This window comes from Carassius auratus, chromosome 9 (genome assembly GCF_003368295.1).
Source record: "Carassius auratus strain Wakin chromosome 9, ASM336829v1, whole genome shotgun sequence".
Lineage (NCBI taxonomy): Eukaryota > Metazoa > Chordata > Actinopteri > Cypriniformes > Cyprinidae > Carassius > Carassius auratus.
In genome coordinates, this window is record NC_039251.1 from 12,026,892 (window position 1) to 12,050,147 (window position 23,256).

General features: G+C 36.5%; 1 protein-coding gene across 3 annotated transcripts in view; it reads left to right on the plus strand.

Annotated features, from left to right (window-relative positions):
* The window catches only part of erbb4b (erb-b2 receptor tyrosine kinase 4b), a 287,765-nt gene that overhangs the window by 128,911 nt on the left and 135,598 nt on the right, over positions 1-23,256 (plus strand). The gene's annotated exons all lie outside the window — the stretch shown is intronic.

Here is a 23,256-nt window from a genome sequence, read left to right on the forward strand (position 1 = left end):
GTTAGATTAAAAATAAATGAATATGTTCAAGTTATGTTAATTGCATTTGAGGCATAAGATATTGTTTGGTTTTTAAAGGAAAAGTTTACCTATTGAGTTTAACTCAAGATCTGGTTCAAAGCAATTTCACTAAAGTAATGATGTCAGATTCATGAACGTATAGTTGTTTTGAATTAAAAAAAATTGATTGATTCATTTCATAAAACCAGTCCAAATGATTTGAAATTAAATGTTATGAAGTATAATGAGTGGATCTTTGTTTGAATCAAATCTTTTCAATGAATTGGTTAATCCAGTTCACATCGCTACTTCAGTGAGCAAAGCATTCATATTAGTTTCGTGAAATGGATCTACGAACTAAAAAAATAATAATAAGAGAAACTCGTTAATTCAGTGAACAATGTAGGATTCAAAATAATGACATGAATAATATTTTTAATGTAATATTTTCACTTTTATTAATTTATTTTGCCTTAAATGCCTTCACAATTTTATTTAATTTTTTGTCAGTTTTGCAGTTTAAGAAATGTGGTCAAAATGGACTTCAGGCTATATTTAGATTTAAAAAAGCAGCATGTCATGATATGCTGATATGATATGTCTGGTTGCTTCTATTGTTCTCATTTGTAAGTCAGTTTGGATGAAAGTGTCTGCTTAATATTGTCAAAATTAACATTTTTAGATGAATTATTTCTTTGAAGACTCAAATAGAGTTGAGTAGATCATACCAAAGAGGTTCTTAGAGGACTCACCTCATTACATAGTGCGGGACAGCATACTTGTCTCGTCTGATATCAGCCCTGCAGGTCCATCAGTTTTTCTTTAGAATCTGTTTCTGCATTACTAATTGTTCTGGAATCTGTTTTAGATGAGTCGAAAACACACACAACACCACCCTGCAGGTCAAGAAGACTGTGCAACAGTGCAAGGCAAACATTGGCCTCCCACTGAGGTAATTGGCCAATGTGATTGCTGGTATCCAAGTAAAAGCGACTGATAAACTGAGTCATATTATTGCTCAGGCTCAATGGGATAATGGTTAAGGAGAAGAACACATTCTGAGCTTATACGTCTATCTAAAAACAATTCCTGTTCATGTTTATTTAGCCGCACCATAGGGGATCATATTGTGTGGTGAAAATCACTCCTAGGAAGAGGCTTTAAGATTTAGACTACCATCATTGTAGGCCAATGAGGTCTCGATGTATCTAGAGGCACCCAGTTGCACAGGTTAATTGAACTTGTTAATTGAGAACAACAGCAGGGGCAAAGGGTTGAGTCACATGTGTATTTTGGGTAGGATTTTTATTATTTTAAAACATTAATATCACGCCTCCCCAGGGTCTTTCTCTCAGTTGGGGAAAACGTCACCTTGAAGAGACAAAAACGAGGAGAAGAGAAATCTTTTCAGCAGTTGACTAGCCGTCTCTTGGGTGATTGAAACTGATGCTTTCCTTTTTAAAGATAGCTGGAGATTGATGGCCACTTCCAAAACAGCCAGAATAGCTTTAGTGGTAAACAGAGTTCATCTTCTCGTGCCTTCAGGGCTGATGAATTAAACCCGCAATGTGATGAATAACTGTAATTCTGCCCTCTTAAAATTTCCACATTTCTCTTTTGAAGGCAAAGGTTACATTGCATCCCAGACGTGGATGTTTTGCACGGTCGTTCGGTCCAAGTGGACAGTTGCCAGGTTTCCATGCCATTTTTGTGCATTTTTAATTTGCGCTTAAGAAACCCTGAATTGAAACAATTGATATTCGCAAAAAATCATAAAATTTGCATACGTTTTATACACTAGGCTGAGATGGAGGTTAAGTTATTCTCAAAACAGATGTGGTATTTTCACCATTTGGGCATGTTTCTGCTCTTTCTCTGAAAAAAAAAAAAAAAACCTTAATGCTCCTATATAATGTGCATTACTTTACATTCTTTTTTGTAGAATTTTACCAAATATATTTAAAACATTTGGATGGAAATCCAGCTACTGACACCCTCTTGCAATGTTCCACCATCTTTGATTGGGCCGTCTTTCGGCCCTCTATCACATATAATGCATTAAATGCTTAGTTCAGGATTTAATGAGCCGATGTAGAGTTAATAACCGGTTATCATTTCCAAGAGGAAAGCGTAAATATTTCCACAAGGCAGCATGTCATTAGGCTGAAGATTAGATACTGCAGAGTGCCTAGAGTGCGAGGTCTGATTGGAAATATTACTAGATACAGTGTTGCTATGGAGCCCTGACAGGGACCAGAACCGTTCTTCTTTTGAATTTCACGTGTCTTTTTCTCATCGAGTGTCTCTTTTTTTCTTTGTGTGCATTTTCCCCCTTTTCTCATGTTGTCAGTTCTAGTCTGTTCAAGTGGCTTCCCCAAAACAACGATGCTCCTAGAATAGCTTTCAGATCCTGAACTGAAGTGATTGGGAGTTATCTTTTGGCACTGTATCGCTGATGTGACTTTGCTAAATGGTCACCGGCCTTCAACTGTTCAGCTGTTCAACTCTCAAGTGACATTTTGCAGATTTAGTGTATGAGCACATAAAATGTTGCTAACAGTATATTCAAAAAGCCATGTCATTTTTAACAGATCAGTAGTTCTTTTTTAATACATGCATATACATATACTTCAACAATTTATTAATGTGATGGCAAAACTGAATTTCTGAAATCATTCTAATATGCTGATTTGTTGATCAAGAAACATTTCTTATTATCAGTAATGTTAATTAGCATAAAAAACATACAATTCTGAGTAATTTGCGACCATTTAAGTCCTATATAACTTAATTCTAAATAAAACAATCACATGAAAGGAAAAAAATGTTGTGTTCTTCATTGTTTTTCACAGCCCGAGGCATCCGTGAGCTCGGATGGGCAGAAGGTTGCTTCTGCCAGAAACATTCACCTCCACTTCCTATAAACTACTTATTTGTTTGCTGACTCTAAATATTGATTAAAATAAAACTTTCGTTGGAATAGAGAACATTTAGGATGACTTTCCTGGCAAATACTGTTTAAGCAGCCGCTGTTGTGTGGGTTGTCAATACTCGGTTCTCTATTTAACCCTGAGAATATGCAACTCATTCTTATGAAGATGAGCTACAACTTCCATCCATAAACTATATATGTTTGGTATTCCTTTGGTAATAGATGATTCATTGGCGGCTTTTTATTTTTTATTTTTTGAAATAACCTAGTAAACTACTGTACAGTCTACAGCCTACATAGTAATAGAGCCTCATAAGAAAGTAGATGATTACTGTTGTTTATAGGCTCGTCATTGAATTTTGTCCTTCTTCAGCAGTGGTTACACAGTGCTTTAAATAAAAGACTGTGTTGTGATTGATGAAACATCTTTACACAACCATAGCCTATGATTTATGATGAAATGGGTTTCCTATTTTAGTAAAAGAAAAGTCAAAATTAGGAGTGAATTTTTATTGGTTGGTTAGCTCAGTAAAATGGGAATTAGAGCTGAAGATCTTTGCCCGAACCCTACAGGACCCCATGGGTTCGGTCAGGTTCAGGCTTAATTTATATCATCTTAAGCGGGCTCGGGCTTGCGCTGCGGTTTGCGAGGTAAACAGGTGGTCATGTGATGTGTTTCGATTAGCGCGAGAAAGATGCGAAAATGGATGCCGAGTAGGTGTAACGGAGGCTTGCCTCTGGTGATTACGTTTTGGTTGCACCAGCAACTAAAGCAAAGTCTGAGGTGAGAATAATGAGTGAATAATGACGCACCATCAGTGAGCGATTTTATTTCTTTATTCCAACTTCCAAGTGGTCTAGTCTACGCTTGTTATGAATAAATTGTGTTAAAGCATGTATAAATGACTAATTCTTGACAAAAGGCAAGCTCTGTGTGTGTGCACACATTTGAATAATGTCGGGCTGTAAACGAAAAAGCTGTCAATCAAAATGTACTTGTCGGGCTCGGGTCCTGTCGGACCTAACTTTTATGGCCCGATTACAGCTCTACAAGGAGTAATGTAAATACTAATTGTACACTGAGGGCCCTGTTTTAACGATCTAAATGCAAAGTGTAAAGCGCCCGGCGCAGGTGCCCTCAGTGTGTGTCCAAATCTACTTTTACTATTTTAACGACGGAAAAACCGTGCGACCAGGTGAATGGTCTAAATGGGTTGTCCCTATTCTCTTAATGAGTAATGGGTGTTTTTTACTCATTACTCATTAAGAGAATATATATATATATATATATATATATATATATATATAAAATTAGCCTACAAAAAATTATTATGCATTGCAATCCTTTCATTTGTAATATTTGGCATGTTTGTGTGCTGCTGTGCGTCCCTGTGTTTAATAAGCAGTTTATACGCGCGTTATGGACCCGCCTATACTTACAAGCTCTTTAAATAACAAAGAAAAAACATTGCACCAGAAATTAGACCAGGTTTGAGTTGGTCTATGGTGCAGTGTATCAGCTCCTTAAAATAGCAAAACGCCAGAAATGCGACTGGCCACACCTCTTTTTTAGACCAGCATGCCCAAGGGCGCACAAATGGGCGCAAATCCATTTGCTAATTAAATGATGTGGCAGTGGACGGAAAAATGCGAATGGCGCCGGACAGAAACTAGCAAACACCGTTGTGCTGCACCTTGCGTCGCATTGCGCAGGATGTATTATAGAGCCCTATAGGTCTAAATTAAATTTTATATAGGAAAAAGTGACATTTTTGCATTAGAATTATAATTAAGTAAAAAATTAGTTCCAATAGTGTTTTTAAATTCCTAAAATTGCATAATAGAGTACACTAATGGAGTAATGGTAATGTCTGTAACATCTTCACATGTGCTGCATTACATCAGCTTTGATTGGAGAGACGTTTTCACAGCGCCCTTCAATATTAATGAAGACTGATGAAGTGTTTGGGAGCCCACGTCTTTCAGCTCTGCCTAGATGGGATTGACAGTAGCAATTAGCAAACTCTCAAGTTCATTTCCATCACTTTAATATGACTCAAAGACAGGCTTAAAAGGGGAGGAAAGAGAAGGAGCATGAGAGAGGAGAATTTCAAATGCTTTGGTAATAATGTGTAAAATATTAGTGCAATTAGACCATGAAAAAAAAAACAATCCTGTTTACAGAAAATTATATCTTGACTGACAGGTACAATGACTCATTGAATAAATGAAATAATAAATATTCATTATAAATTAAATAATAATATAATATAATATAATATAATATAATATAATATAATATAATATAATATAATATAATATAATATAATATAATAATGTTAAAAAGAAATACAGCAATAATTAAACAGGATGATTGAAAAAGAACATACTACAGTATAAATATTACCATGAACATATTTAATATAATTATATTAATAATTAATAATTATAATTATAATAATTATATTAGTTATAGTTATTATTTTTAAAATGGCTGGCCTGTATGCATTAAAACGTTCAATGCACAGGTAGTTCCAAGACAGTTTAATCACTGTTCTATATTAACCCTCTGAAGTCTAAGGGTATTTTTGGGGCCTGGAGAAGTTTTGTCATGCCCTGACATTTGTGCTTTTTTTCAATTACTTATAAACATTTAAATGGCTAAAGTCTAATCTCACTGTAGTCAGCACAAACTGGGCTATAAAAATATGTGAGCAGCATGTATGTACATGATTGTGTTTTTGAGAAATGCGTGGTTAGTGAAAAACTAAAAATGTAAAATCATTTGAATAAGACCATAAAACACATACAGAACATTGGTTCCCGGGACTTTTGAGAACTGGAGCTTGTAGCCTAGAAATTTTCTTTCTAAATTATGTGAAAATCATCTTGTTTACTCACTCACAGAAAACAATATATTGATTAAAATTTTCTAAGACACTTTTTGATGGTAAAAGTCATATGCGAGTAGGTGTCAACTATTATGAATATAATTGTGATTTACACCTGAGAACACAAAGGCCCTCATAATGAGCTGCATAATGAGTAGTTCTGTCAGGTTTGTGACTGTGAAGGAGGAGTTACAGGAAAGAATGTAGGAACAAAATAAATGTACATAATTTTATGTGTGTAGTTTATCTAGAATATATTTAATTATCCCACACCTTTATTTAATATTCACTTGCGAGTGCAGTTAAACAGTTTATTAGGAACAATCAAAGCTGACTTTCAAAGCTGAATTTTTTGCATCATTACAAAAAACAAAAACAAAAAACATTATTATTAATAATAAATTATATAATATAATAACATTTTTTTTTGGGGGGGGGGGATAAATTGAAAGAACAGCATTGTTTGTTACATTTGGTACATTTACATTTATTTGTTACATTTATATTATTTACATCAAGCTTTTGAATGGTACAGTAGTGTATATTGTTATTGAAACTTCATAATGTTTCACTTGATTATACATTTAGTCAGGAATTATAGTTTGAAAAAAGTCTAACTAGTAACATGTTTACACATTATTTGAAAACTAGTACAAGTATATAAATAAAAAAGAGACCTACTCATGTTTATGATCTCCGCTGAATAAAGCACTTAATTCTTTTTTTGAGGAAATCCAAATCTCAATCCTGCAGGTAATCCACATCACATCTTTTTGGGGTGAAGTATGTCTTATTCCTCTCATCACGAAGCAAACAGTAAAAAAAAAAAAAAAAAACTTGAACAGTATCGCTGCATTGTCTTCAGTTGTGTGGGCGTATTCAAGCCGCGCACTTCAGTGAAACATTAGAGTCTGAATAGAGCGTTCAGCGCAGGGGCGTGGTCACATTAGATTTACATTTAAATTTATGCATTTAGCTGACGCTTTTATCCAAAGTGACTCACAGTTAATTCAGGCTATTAATTTTTACCTATCATGTGTTAATATATATAATGATATATCATATATCATATATATAATGAAGGGAGACGTGACTTCGCATTGTTTTCATATGGATTACTTTATCACAGAATATTTGTTTCGGCAGCACTTGTTTAATTTGAAAGTAGACATGTCAAGCTTTCTATAGATATATCTCTCATGCCTCTTCGTTGAGTATTCACGGATTTAAAGTTCATTTTAATGCCGCATTTGTAAATGAAGATCAGCACAGACAAAGGCTGCAGACAGCGCACCTTTCTTATCTTTATTTTATAAATGCACAAAGTTTTGTTGTTATTATGTCTGTATACAAAAAAAGTAGACCCATTACAGATTCGATTGATGTATTGCTCTTATCTGTACGATCAAAACTGAAAGTGTAATTTACGTTCTTTTCGGGGTTATCAGGTATATGTATACGCATTAATCGACTCGAAAGGGTAAATGTGCTTTAATTGATGCACAAACACACACACACTCACACACACAGAGAGAGAGAGGTCAGAGATTGCAGATAGCGCTGCGCACACACATAAACTTATCAACACTTCCCCGCAATTTTTATTAATAAAATAGCCTAAATACTAGATTGCTACATTATATTCCTCAACAAAAAGGTGGTAAAATCTCTGTAATTAATGAAGTAATTAATTGTTTGTAGGGAGACGCGCAGACGCAGGTTACACACAACTTTCATCTTTCAATAATTAATTGAAATAAATGCTATAATTAATTCATATAATTGTGATTTTATCACACTATTTAATCTCTGTGTCTGATTTGAAGCAGGCAGAATGCTAGAGCTAACGAACTGTCACTGACGAAAATAACCTTCCGGTCAAATATTGCACTGCAAAGAGCAATACTAGTTTTAACTTGTCTATAACTTGGCAAATTACCATGGAATAAGCGGGATAATCAATGACTTGCCATGCATTAAAGGATTTTAAATGCACAACGTGGAGGCCAAGAACGTTGTGGCTTTCACGTCATGCATTTAAAATCCTTTAATGCATAGCAAGTCATTGATTATCCCTTACCGTTATAACATAAGCATATAAAATCTTTTTTTTTTTCTTTTCTATTAAGTATTAAAATATAAATGATAAAATAATCATATTAAATAATCATGTTATTGTTTTTGTTGGTGTTGATGTTTAAATTTTTTTTTTACTTTAGTACAATAAGCAAATTTGGAACCATGTTGGGTTGTCACTTGTAAAAAGTCTGGTAAAATCTGGGTTCTTCTGTGAATTGAGTCACTGAAACTTTTTACCTCGTATTTATGCAGGCACAGTTTAATGGAGTTTTGGAACAAATATAAACACTCCCACACATGCATGTTAAACCAGAGGAAGAGAGACCTCTTTCTCAGCTCATGGACCGCTCGAGCATCTCCTCACTTCTCCTGCCTACGGCGAATGTCAGCACAGGTTCACATTCACAAAAGCCCAGCACACGCTGCAGTGCTGCAGTCAGGGATGTCTCACTTCCCGTAATGATGAGTGTCGTCCAGCTCTGGAAGAGCAACAACACCTCAGGAGACAGTGAGGAAGAGAGAGCAGGTGTTTGAGCTGAAAGAAGAGACAGTGATACAGTGAGACAAGGGGAAATCATTGTAGCATTTGGTTTACTATAGTGTTGGTTTGTATATGTTTGGGACCAGTCAGTGTTTGACAGCAAAAGGTTTAACTCTGTTTTGTGGATAGCTTGCAGATATATTTTTGAGGCCGACGTGCCAGGTCACTCTACAAGGCAGAAAAGAAAGTCTTACAAGTTTCTTTACCTCTTCCTTCTTCACCCCTTCATGCATATCTCCTAAACATATATGTGAATGAGCATTTCCCAACCATTTCACATTATGTTTAGAGTTTTGATGGAAATTGCAATAGAGAATATATACTTTGTAGGCATATATTTCTACTGTAGCTAATAACTTTTTCTAATTGTGTAATATTATTACAATTTAATCAACTGTTTCTAGTTTAATGTATTTTAAAATATAATTTATTTCTGTGATGCAGAACTGAATGTTCAGCATTCATTACTCCAGTCTTCAGTGTCACATGATCCTTCTGAAATCATTCTAATGTGCTGATTTGGCGCTCAAGAAGCATTTCTTCTTATTAGCAATTTTGAAAACAGTTTTGCTGCTTTTTGTGGAAGCCAGGATAATTTTTTGGGGGGATTCTATGATGAAAAGAATGTTGAGAAGAACAACATTAATTTGAAAAATATTAATGTCTTCACTGTCGCTTTGATCAACTTAATGCATTCACACTGAACTGTTTATTCATTTCTATATTAATTTGTTTAAAGATGTGCATTAAAAATATTGACCCCAAACTTTTGAATTGTGAGAATAACTGTATTTGGTATCTTTATTTCTTACCTGTTGTTTTATTATTCTTGAAATTTACTTAAGAAATTTCTTAGACTTATTGAAAAGTGTTGGAATCCTAAATATTGAAATCTATAGTTATTGAATTATTAGGCTATGGTTACATTTTTAATTAATTTGTAATGCATGCAATTTATAAGTTTAAAGATTCTACATTTTTTGTCAGAATAAACACTGCTAGAAAGCCCAGGTCGTGGTACAGTAGTTGACTGATCTGTGCAGTAGAAGGTGATGTGCATGACCCTCATCCCCTCACAGCAGGAAAGTACTGCTGAGGTTGTGCTGGTCATGTGTTTAATAATGGCTGGGTCAGTGTTTAGCGGGGATGCTGAAGTTCACAGGGTCTGTCCTGACTCTGAGTGTCAGGAAGATGTATGAGCTATAGTCAGGGCACATCCTCCCCTCACAGTGCACACTAATGATGCTACAAGCCCTGATGGACACCTTCATTACAGTCAGATCCATCATTCCACTGTTGAGGAAGCTACTTTCAAACTGTAAGCTACACATAAAGTAGCTCAATTACAATCATGCTTGTCTTTTCAAGTAGTTTGCCACCGTAGAAGTTACACAAAGTCATGATTTTTGTTTGTTTATTTATGAAATGAATACTCTTATTCAGGATGGATGCATTAATTCAGTTAAGAATCCTGAGAGCCCCGATCTCTCCTCGTGTGCAGACAGGAAGGTGACTTTCAACAGAGTGGAGGCATGTCGTGAAGGTGACAAGCTCCTCTGTGTGCTGGGAACTTCCTCCGTGTTAACTGAGATGTCTTCCACCCACCACAGCAGAGCGTACAACCTGACAAGCACTCCGCGTCTCTCATATTCACTTTCCAATCCCGGAGAAAGAAGAAGCAGACAGATAAAGGGAGTCAAAGAGAAAGAGAGAGAAACGAGATAAAGACGAGGAGAAACGTAGGTTTCTTATCTCAACAGAACACCGGTCATTGAATAAAGAGCATGAGAGAAAAAGCAGCAAGGGAGTCACAATAATCTGTCCGGGCTGCACTTACACTAGCTGTCTCGTTGTCCTATCTCCCTCCGTTCTCCATGGCGGGAAGGTGAATGTGGGTCTAGGCCACACTCACACGCTAAATGAAATCAATTTACACAAAAGCAACACTCACTCCAGGCTCTCAGTATGGGTCTTTTCTACAATGGCTGAACATACTTTATTAACCGCTGCTTCCTGATAACAAAGCCATCTGGAATTAAGTGGAGATTTCCCACCATCCACACACGCCTCACTCAAAAGAGCTCATTCGCAATATGAGACGCCTTTTAGTGGCTTCTCTGGAGCGCTGTTGGGGAAGCAACTCATAATCATGGTCAGATTGAATCTACAGTCTATTTTAATGTTGCTTTTGTCATTAGTCCAAATTTAAGTCAATTCTATTTTTTTTTTCTTTTTTCTTATCTTTTTTATTGGATGCCAAGAAAGGGATGTTCACACAAAAATATATATATATATATATTTATATATATTTTTATATATTATCATTCAAAAATTTGGGGTAAGGTTTTCAAATATATATGTTTTAAATAGTCTCTTACCAGGTGTGCATTTATTTGATCAAAAATGCAGGGAAAACGGTAATATTTGGAAATAGTATTACAGTTTAAAATAGTTTTCTATTTTAAGATATTAAATAATAATAATAATAACAATAATAACAACAACAACTTCCTTTATTTAAACCAAATCCATGGTATCTGAGAAGTTGCCAATAGTCTGTAATCTAAAATTGTTTCATTTTTGTAGAATACATTATGGCAATAGGAAATAGTAATTTGTAGAGGACAATTGCTTGTCTGATTATTACCATAATGACTTTAAACATGGAAACATGAAACCAAATGTGTTTCACCCCTTTTCTATCAACCCCCTTTTCAGCATGGAGATACAAATGACATACCCAAAATAATAAGGTTGCTGCTCATGAGTCTTTCTGACTAGATACATAATCAACATATTTTCACAAAGCTGACCCTTCAAAGTTTACTGTTCAAGAATCAAGAATTCTGACTGTTATGATAATAGAGATATATAATCTCAAACATAAAAACAAAAATTAATATATTAAGAACACATTGCATATTAAATGTGTGTGTGTGTGTATATATATGTTTTTTTTGTTGTTGTTGTTGTTGTTGTGGTAAATATTTTTAGAAACACAATGAAGCTAAAGCCACATGTATACTCATGCTTCATTTCAAATCGGAGGACATTATCTCCAAACCTGTGCATTTCTGACCATGTTGTGAGTTTTTAGAGAAGGCTGAAAGAAAAAGTTTATAAGCTCTCCTGCATGCTATTCCCTCATGTGTGGCCCGGCAAACTGCCCCATTCATGATTCTATTGTTCTCACTTGACCAACCTGTCGCACCTCCACCAGGTATGAGACATAATACTCATTATCCCTTTATCATTGCTATTTTGTTGTTTTCAGCCATTATTAGCCTTGATTCTAGCATTACAAGGTTTACCAAGCCACATTGCTTCAATCCCAACATACATTTACCAGTCTAATATCAAAAGTCTTTCTAAAATAATACAACTAGACATTTTCTTACTACCTTACATCAATTATTTTGACAAAATGCATCATATTGATTTATCAGAAGTCAGAGACATGATGATTTTGTCTGAAGAAATATGAAGTAAATGTGTAAATATATCTGTATATCTCCATGTATATGCATCTTTGGACTATAAGCCCGTAATGATGCTGTTCAATGAAGCTATGTAAAAACACAAATAAACCACTGCAGACGTGACTGAATATGAATGCGTCATGAATTTCTATTCCAAATATGACATATACGGATTTATTTTTTTGCACTCTTGACATAAATTAATAAATTGTCCCTGCAACAGTGTTTTGTCACAACAGTGGTCAAATATAGAAGCTAGAGTCTTTAATCTTTCTAATGATGCAGTCTGTCCAGATCAAGTAAGAGTGTGATGTTTTAACGTGCTGCTTCCAATCTTTGTCAGTTAAGGGGTTTTAAGCATCACATACTGTATGGCTGCATAATAATGCAAGAAATGAGTAAAAACGGATGAACAAAAGACTCTTTGTCTAAACCGAATGACAAAAATGAGAACAAATACCAGTCTTAGACTTTAATGTTTGCATCTCTGCTGTGTACTGCAGATTCAGACTGCACATAAACTTACTTTGTTTCTGAGTATGAAAGTGTTCTGTTCTGTGTTTAGTCAGGTAAGTGTTATCCATCGATCATGTTTGTAATGGAGGCAAGTAAGTGGGTCAGAACCTGGTGCAGTGGCATTACTCTGCCACTGCTCATTCTCTCTAACCTGCTCTCTTCCGCAGCTGATACTGTATTTCTAATTTCTTTCTCCTTTTTCTTGGTGGATGTTCAATTGCAGTCTATAGTTTTAAGATGGAACAGCATTTACAACCAATCTTGGCTCCATAATGTGGCATATTTCAAGACTCATCCCCCCTGCAATATTAGATTTCTGTGAATTCCAAAGTTATTCCATTGGCTGAAGAAAAACTAAGTTTTTTATTGTTTCATAGTCCGGATCCTACAATACACCTTGATGATTAATCATGAAAATATTTAATGTCAGCCAATCTCTCTTGACAAGAGTAAAAGAGAAAATTTAACATTTGTCTCTCTTTGTGTTTTTAGTTAGTGTTCTTAGAACCTTACAAACATAGTATACAGTTTATTTATTCACACTGATAGTGTGAAACACTTCGAATCAGGCATTACAAACAGTGATTTTGTGAGGGGGTTGAATCTAACTTTTGGGGAAGCTTGGAGGAGAACCATGCAGGGTGAGGGTCAGGTTCACTCTTAAGATGCTAATTCATCCATTGAAAATGAAGGTCATTTCACATGTAGATAAATTGTACATTTTGATGAACGATTTCCAGCATGCACAGATGAATCGTGCACAGCAAAACGTGCTTTAAAAATATCAGTAAGGTTTATCCAGTTTAAAGTTGACTTTTAATAATCTCTCAGAACAAATTGTTTTCAGTTGCTAAAGAGAACAGAAGTGAGAGAAAAAAAAACACTTCTGTGTTTGAGCTTGTGAAACATGAAGAATGTCCTCTGCTGGGGGTATTACTGGTTTTATAGCAGTCGAGACAAAGGAGCCGGCTGTGGAAAGGAGGCACTGAGGATGGAGTTTCAGAGGAAGGACAGAATGGGTAAACAATGGAAATGAAGACTAATACCTGCAGAAAGAGGGCTGAACAGATGCGACACGCTCTGACGCATGATAGGACTGCCTGAGTGGTGTGTCCACACCAGACCGGCTCTCTGCAGAGAGGTGCACGCGAGACAGCAGACGCTGGGACGGCTGGGAATCCATCTTGTTTTACGTCAGTCTAGCTAGGCCACAGCCACGGAACTCCTCTGTTTCTATTAGAGCGGGGGTCCTTGAGCGGCATGGGGTGGTCTTTGTGCCGCTTGACTTTAATTATGATTGGTCGGCCCTTGTCCCGCTGACCTTGTTTTAAGGCAGAGGAAACAAATCACAGTGAGGAACCATGAGCGAAAGTGTCGTTTTTTTAACCAAGGACTAACCTGCCTTTAAGAGATGTTCATTAGAGAGATTAAAATGTCATTTATTCTGCTTAAACTATGGTGCGACGTAGCCTTGGCATAATCAGTTTAGTAAACAAATGGCTGTGCGCATTGTCCGGTCTGTTTACTGGCCCCCTCCCTGTCTTACACTTTCACACAGTAACTAGTGGCTGTTTAAATAAGAACTCATTAGAATTACATAGCCATTTAGCTAAGTGACATTGGGTGTAATTGTACCATCCATCAATTGCTGTGTGTAATAACACACTTGGAAGAGCTGAATGTTGATTAGCCGGTGGCCAATATCTGGTGTAGCTGAAAATAATGACTGAGAAAAGGGCAATGGGGCAAGGTGAAATTGCCCTCTGAGGAGCCAGTCACACTCGCTGTCCTGTGCAGGCCAAATTAACTTCATAAGATTTAAATTAACAATAAGACTGCAGATTTTTGGCTTGTAAAGAAATTGACTTTCAAACAAAAACTTACCTGGTGAAATATTCACTTGAATGTGACAACTAACCCCGGTCGCCCTTACACCTCTCCCTGTACCCTGTTTACTTGTCTTATTCCCGCTCTTTTCATTGCTTATCTTTTCAATTTCCTCATTTATTGCTCCTTGTTCTTAACTTGCCCTTCTCTCTTTCCTTTACATTTCCCTCATTCTGTCTGTTTCTGTCCTGGGGTGTTAGAATGTGCCGTGTTTGCCTGTGAGGCTGCCTCCTGTGTGTTGTTGCTGCTTTATAGGGACAACAACAGCGCCACACATTCCCCTCTCTCCTGTTGCCCTTTCACTCTCTGCAGAGAGGACCGTCTGAAATCCAATTGCCGGGCTATAATTATGGCTTTAACTAGGGACTAGTGCAGCTATTAATCAAGTTCACCAAAAAGCACATGCTCGGCCTGGGCCATTTCTCCCACTCCTGTTTTCTGAGCATGTGTGGGCTAAAAATCACACAGAAATAGTGCTGTGGTCCTACCTGCTCCAATCTCTATTCATTGATAATCCCTCCCCCTGGAATGTTGGCCTGTTCCTCCTACAAAGCTATCGTATGGCTTCAGAAGACTTGGATTATAGCAGAGAAGTGGTATAGACCACTTTTACACTTCTAAATCTGGCTTCCCACAGCCTTTGACCAAAGAATTCATGTGATTTTTCTTTTAAACTCATTTGTGATTACTGGATTTTTTTATTTTTTTATTTTTTTTATTTTTTATCGCAGTAATTCTACTTGCAAAAAGCAATTTTCTTTCACATTTAAAATGTGACTATAAGAATGTAACTATAAAAAATACACATTTCTCTGATTTTGACTTTTAAGTTGATTTAAGTTTTTACCATGATTTTTAAACTTTTCTTTAAGACTTAAAGTCCATGACAAGTTTATTCTACTGGCTAGATTTGTATTTCTTAACAGACGTTCCATGCATTGTGTGATAAAACGTGATTATGATTCACTGTGCAAATATTATAATAATATATGGAACATAATTTTCTTAATAGCACTTTTGACTACTTAATGTAATAAAGTATTGCCGTTTGTTCATTCATTAATTTTTTAAAATGAAATTTACCTTAGCATTTTAAATTTGGCTTGTCTATCTGTCAAATTTGTTTGTTGTTGTTTTGTTGTGAAATTGTCTATTTGAATTGTTAAACTTCTACTTTTTTGTACTGTATATAATTTCAGCGCACCATGTATTTTTAAACTTTGTTTACATATTATTCATTTAATTTGCCTTGAAATGGAAACTTGTCAATGGCACCGGCGCAAAAAAATAATTTTATGGCAAATCAAATATATAATAATGCATAAAGTGTAAACTCTAGTGTCCCAAGCTGAAATGATCTCTAAAATACATGTGAACAGAGATGTTGGCGATTAATTGATTGCAGAAAAGTGTTAAGGCAAAACAAAAAGACACACAATGGTTTTCAGTACAATGATCACCTTGTAAGCTCTGTAATGAAGTGAGGAAATGCTATCTGCATTTCTCACACTGCAGCTGGCCCAACTGCAGAGGACACTCGCTAACCTCACTTTGATTTGTGGAGCAGGAGGCAGTGGCATGGCACCTTGGCTAATGAACGGGGTTATAATTGAGATGGAACAAGCCGCAGATATATTCAGCTCTGCACTGCTCAAGTAACACGCCGCCCCGCCGGCTTAAAGAGGTCAATATGAGAGCCGTCGCCTTTCATTGCAAAATTTTAAAACAAAGGCTACTTCACGGGGAGGGGAAGGGGAGATTAAGACGCAACTCTTGCTACTTCCCTTAAATAGAGGCGACAGACTAATTTAATTGCTCATCAGCTAATGATGCTGTTTTAAAGCGCTAATATCCCTCACTGTGACAGCGAGGCCGATAAGAGCGCAGACGGAACCAATGAGGGGACAACGGCACACGAAGAAAGAAAACAGGAGGGAAAAAGAGAAATAGGGAGCGAAAGAGAGAACGGTTGTGTAATTACAGCCCTTTACTGTGAAATTAAAGCATTGTCACAGAGCGAGCCAGCTCCTCCCCGCACCAGTGTTAGGACTTCATCTTCCCCTCATAAATACAGCCAGAGCTGGGTAATTATAGACGTTTTGTATAGTTTCAGGCACGAATAGCAATGAAAGGCAAATTGCTCATTCTCTTTTTTTTCTTTTGTTCATAAGTAGTCAAATTCAAATAATAAAAAAAAAAACGAGCGAGCGGGAAAGTGAAGTGGCTGTGTGAGTAATGTGCGTTTGAAAAGCCAGTTATTTCCAGAGCTGCCTGTAAATCTGGATGCGGCCGGACGGAGTTCTGACAGCATTGCAACCTTTAGAAAATTTGATGATAATGCCTCAGACCTCTGAATGGATGCAGTCCTGAATTTATTGCCTGGCCGAGAGAGCTTTTCTCAGGAAAGCTCATAAATTCGCCTGTAGGTATAGTGAGCACACTGTTTAAAGAGATCGATGGACTGTGCCGAAATGTGCCGTGTGACACCAACCCAAAATCAAACGCATGTATGTTTCCTGCCTATATCTGGGTAAATTTTCACATTAGGGTTGGTTTATATTGGTAATTATATAAAATTAATTGCTTTGTATTTTGAAACCTAAGCAAACTTCAATGGTTTGATTGAAAAGTGTGCTTTTGTTAGATTTCTTTAAAATAAATGCCACTTGTTGTGATATTTTGGTATATAATGCAAACCCATGCACAATTTTTTAACTGCGTCTTAAGCCCAAATAATTTTCAGGGCCATTTTAAAAGAGTAGAAATATTCACAGCAGCCCTAGATCGTTTTCACCATTGTAAATATGTCACAGTGAATAAAAGAAGCTTTCTTTTAGCTTCCTTTGTTACTAATGGATTGTGGTACCTGATAAACTTCGTTCCCTCTGTTTGAACCCAAGAGATCGGTTGTGTTTCAGCTAACTGTTTTTGGTTACTGAATCCATGACAGAGGCAAGAAAAATCAATGCAGAGAGCTATAGAGACTTTGTGTCTATCCAGGTGCTCTGGTCAATAAAGAGGCCACATTAACCCTTTGTAAGGTGAACACGGGCTCATTGAATTAAAGACTGCTAGTGTTAAAGCACAGCCCTATCTGTGTAAAGGAGCATTCATCCTGGCAGCAATGAAATCATTGCAGGCCACTTGTTCATTCTTAAACTGTAGGACATTGTAAATTTCCTAAAGGGCACCTATAGGTACAATAGATTATGCAAAATCCACTTTTCCATTTTGTTTGGACAAATGTGTGTTGGTTGTCTGTGAACAAAAAGCCACTCTTCTATGATAAAAAATCCACCCACTCCTAATTTTTGAATCCCCTTTAAACCAAGTCAGTCTCACTAGGCCTGCCATTTAGATTTTCATGCAGTGTGATGTCACATTGTATAGGGCCGGGCCGTGGGGGTTGATTGACAGCCCCGCATTGCGATAGTTTCTGCCCTGAAGAAACTGAAGTTGTACGCTGTCCTCCTTTTTCTCCGCACTTCAGCGGAGAACATTGTCAACAATGTCTCGCAAGCATTCCCAATGTTCTGTGTTTGGATGTAAGACTGAAAATAAGAGTCTTCATTTTGAGCTGCTGAGGACGCTATGGATGTGGAATATATGGTGAGATTCGTTTGGTAGAGCAGACGCTTGGCTCATTCCATTGATCCACGGTGATGATAGGTCAGCGCTGTAACATTGTGCGTTTCGTCTCACTTTCAGTGCATTTGGCTTCCCATATGTACGGCTAAACACCGGTTCTCTCCCTCTCAGTTATGTTGCTTCTACCGACTGTTTATTGCTGTAGATATGCAATGTAGGGATACGTATAAGTGACACCTTCTTCTGGAGCTGGGGCAGGAATATGCAGCTCATTTGCATTTAAAGCGATACACTCCAAAACAGCTTCTTTTTTACTTTTTTCATTTTTACACACGAAAAATGACATTTTCCAGTGATCTGTTGGGTATTTTGGGCTTGGGACACCCAAGACTAATATTGTATAGACTAATATCTTGTAAAAAAAAAAATAAATAATAATAATAATAATAATAATATTTTCTAGGGAATGCTGTTTTAAATTGTAATCAATTCTCTGTCCACAGCACACGTATTCATAATGAGTCATAAATAAATCTGTATAATAAAATCTGTACAAATTTTTTTAAACGTGGTCATTTGGAAATTTCATTTCAATCTCAGACTAATATCTCTATTATTATTGTGTAAATAAGTAAGTAAAAACTCCTTTGAAGAGAGCGAAATGATTATGGTGGCGAAATGAACATTCAATCCCTGCAGTCAGCATGCCAATTGTACGCTGCCTCAAAACTTGCAACATCTGTGGCATTGTGCTGTGTGATAAAACTGTACATTTTAGAGTGGCCTTTTATTGTGGCCAGCCAAAGGCACACCTGTGCAATAATCATGCTGTCTAATCAGCATCTTGATATGCCACACCTGTGAGGTGAATTGATTATCTCGGCAAAGGAGAAGTGCTCACTAACACAGATTTAGACAGATTTGTGAAAAATAATTGAGAGAAATAGGCCTTTTGTGTACATAGAAAAAGTCTTAGATCTTTGAGTTCAGCTAATGAAAAATGGGGGCAAAAACAAACGTTTTGTGTTTGTAATTTTGTTCAGTGTATGTGTGTGTGTGTGCTGTGTATATTTATTATGCATTTATCACACATATATTATATTTATTAAAGTCAAGCATGAATCTCATAAAGTTCATGTTTTTTAATATTTTACATTAATTCCAAAATAATAAAACAAGGTGCAATTGAGAATCTGTAGCCATTCATAATCTATAAACTGACTAGTATCCTTTACAATACAACTCTTACGTAAATTAATGACTTGTGACTGTTCTGCTGCTGTCAGTGTGAACATCCCTTCAGAGTGAATGTGTGGATGGTGAATAGAGTCACAAAGCTTATTTTTTTCTCTTTCTTCTAAGGTGGCACAAGAGCTGATAAACAGTTATGTAGATGCTTCAAAAGAGTTTGGAACCAGATTTCTTGAGGGAAATCTATTGTAAATGCCGAGCATTCTCCCGGTAGTCCACGTTGTCTGTCTCTGACAGCTAGAGAGAACAGAGAAAAAAACTCTCAGCAGCTCCTGTCTCTTGTTTTTATTTAACAAAATCAGCATACCAGCTAATATCACTATCGCATCTTTTAAACAGAACTATTCTCTGCAGGTATCAGGATAACAACCCTGCTGCATGAACGGTGAAGCTAAAAACTGGGCTTGCCAATTGCTCAGCATGATTTGACACCCTATCTGAACACTCCTCAGCAGTGGTAATGATTGGCTAAGAAAAAGACACAGCAGAGGTTAGGTTAATTAGCTTTCAGATCATCAGCCATCCACACAGGCAACATCCCTACCTTTGAGTACTTAAAAAAGCCAGTGAATCAATATATAAACCAACAATTCTCAACTAATAGGCCTAGTCTTGATACAGTGCAACAAGATCAGTAGGTGTTAGTTAAGGCCCCATTATACTTTAAACAAAGTTCGTTTTCGTTCTTCGTTTGTGGGCAAAAAGAAGTTCGAAAAGGCTGAATGATACTGGATAAACTGTTACACAAATTATTATTTTATATGGTGCCAGGAATGTGTTTATTATTGAATGTTCATTTACATTACATTTACATTTATTCATTTAGCTGACGCTTTTATCCAAAGCGACTTACAATTGCTATATATGTCAGAGGTCGCACGCCTCTGGAGCAACTAAGGGTTAAGTGTCTTGCTCAGGGACACATTGGTGTCTCACAGTGGATTCGAACCCGGGTCTCTCACACCACAGACGTGTGTCTTATCCACTGCGCTAACACCACCATGTTCCTGTTGCATTTTATTTATTGTATACCTTATTAAATTTGCTTATTGAAAGAACAACGGCATGCAGTTTTGTGTAATGTTTATTTTTAAACACATGTACATTATTTGGTACTTGCTATCTTATATCTTTACTCTTTCCTTTCATTGTTTTTGTGGCTTTGGAAAACTTGCATCTGATGTTTCTCCACATCACTTTTTGCATAACTCCGGGTCGTCGACACCAAGCTAAGTTGCAGTTTCTTTCTAGGAATTAAACGCTTTCTCTGAGTCTTTCTACAAATACTCTCCTCAAGCAATTATATAGGTGCGGATATATTTGAGGCAGCTCAGCTATTTGACAGTGTATTTATGTTGCTAGTGACTTGGAGATGTTGTTCTACTGCCGCCTGACTTCCGTTGAATGAGAATAGACCCGGGGAAAAAAATTGTAGATCAAAGAATCAAAAAAGAGTTCCAGAACACACTCACCGATTGCACAATTGCCACCGACCAATGATAGCTTAAAGGAGTTTAGGAGCCGAAACGAACTGCCCTAGAAAGTTCGCTTCGTGAGCTGTTACTGAAACAAGCTCAAAGTGATCTTAGTTTCAGCCTGATTTTGTTCGGAATTATCTCATCAGTTCATTCTTCGATTTCATTTGAAGTATGTCAGGGCCTATACTATCTATTTCCAGTTAGCATTAGTACGTTTTTGCCATGGCTGCCTCCTTTGAATACAACATAGTCTAGTTATAGTGTATGTCTGTTGTTTGTAATGTTGCTAAGCATTTTCATTTTCATTATTTCTTATATGGCATTGAAAACATGCAACTTGTATTGTTGTTTACATTTTGGGTAGCAAGTTCAGAAGTTAAGCTCTCAAGAAACAGTACATGAGCTAAATTGGGTTACATCCCAACGGTGTTTATAGTAATGGGGACAACTAAGTCGCAGGTGATACTGGGACAGATAGTTTTGACCTTAGATGCCTTACTGTCTCATCTCCAATTAATTGTAGCTGTTAAAAAAAGACTGATATGCTGGTGAGGACCTCAGTGGATTACTGTTGGAATTTAATTGGAGAAAAGAAAGTCACAAATTATATTTTTTCAATATCTCAGTTGTTTCATATTATTAAGGTATTCGTTTTTACGAGATCGAATGGTCGTATTTTCACCATTTAGATCCAATTGGTAGATGTATACTCAGACTTTATGGCTACTCTTGTCTCATGTCTCTCTTAATTTTAATATTAGATGAAGAATTTGAGAAAAAGCTGATATGGAAATGAATCACAACAGCGAATTCCATTAAGTCTACAGCCATATTAAATTTGCCATAGTCTTTTGCCATTGGGCACAGAAAGTATTCTTGTAGCTTTGTAAAATTATGGTTGAACCCTTGATGTCATGTGGACTATTTTACCGATATCCTAGCTACATTTCTGGACCTGGGAACATTACAGTTGTGTTGCTGTCTATGAAGGGTCAGAGAGCTCTCAGATTGCATCAAAAAAATGTGACCCTGGACCACAAAACCAGTCATTAGTGTCAATTGTTCAAAACATTTATTTTTTGTACATCACATACATGATAAATAATAAATAAGCTTTTCATTGATTTATGGTTTGTTAGGATAGGACAATCGTGGCCTAATGGTTAGAGGGTTGGACTCACAATCGAAATGTTGTGAGTTCTAGTCCCGGGCCGGACGGAATTGTGGGTGGGGGGAGTGCATGTACAGTTCTCTCTCCACCTTCAATACCACGACTTAGGTGCCCTTGAGCAAGGCATCGAACCCCCAACTGCTCCCTGGGCGCCGCAGCATAAATGGCTGCCCACTGCTCTGGGTGTGTGCTCACAGTGTGTGTGTGTGTGTGTGTGTGTGTGTGTGTGTGTTCACTGCTCTGTGTGTGTGCATTTCGGATGGGTTAAATGCAGAGCACAAATTCTGAGTATGGGTCACCATACTTGGTTGAATGTGTACTTGGTTGAATGTCACTTCACTTTCACTTATTTGACCGAGATACAACTATTTGAAAATCTGGAATCTGAGGGTGCAAAAAAACTAAATATTGAGAAAATAGCTAAAATGTGATCAGATTCTAAGTAGGCCTAAAAGGAAAGCTAATTCCTCTCCAGTTTAGTCTAATAAGACATACCATTTCATCCTCATAACACAGATCTATGACAAACAGCTAAAATTAGATTGTGTGACTAAATGAGCAATAGTCTCTCGGCTAAATGAAATCGGTGTGTAATTCAGTAACATCAACTCGTTCCAGAGAGACTATTAGATTTATAACCCTAAAGCACGTTTCGTCATAACTTTTCTTTGTGATATTCACAGGTCATGTAAATAATTTAAAACACTCTTATCATTTTGTAATTAATTTGGATTAATATGACAAGGCTGTGCGTTCACAGGGCACATTTCTCTCGTTTCTATGCTGCCCGAAGGGGTTAAACTAATGAACAATGACTTCATTTAGTGTTTTAATTTTGATGCAGCAGATCTTATGCATATTCATATTTTTGAAAATAAGCAATTAACCTGATACTGTCGTTGATATCAGGGGAAAAGTCATTCAAAACCAATCAGAAGTAACAGGTTTTCTGAGAAGTTTTCTGAGAACACATTTCGCATTAGGCCGTCTCTCGTGAGATGCCCAACAAAACCTTGCAGTGACTGAAAATAAGCTAGTGAATAACAAATCTATCACTGCCTTTACAGAATCATAAACAAGTGTTTTGTGACTCTAAATGACTGTGAATGAAGCCGTTTGAAAGGCACATTGTTTTCATTGTGATCTCCATCTTCAGTCATCAGAGACGACTCTCAAGGACTACATGACTTTGTCTTTTGTAACAAACTGGTTCAAATGTTAAACAGAAGAGGATGAGATTAAAATAATGGAGATTGAAAGGGATTTAAAAAATAAAGTTTTATAAATAATATCTAAAGGAATGTTATTTATATATTTAAATGTCTGTACTATCATTAAAATGTGTGTGTGTGTGTGTGTATAATCAATTTAAAAATATATATATATAGATATAATTATATATTACATATAAAAATGTTTAAATTCTTAATAAAGAAAAAATAA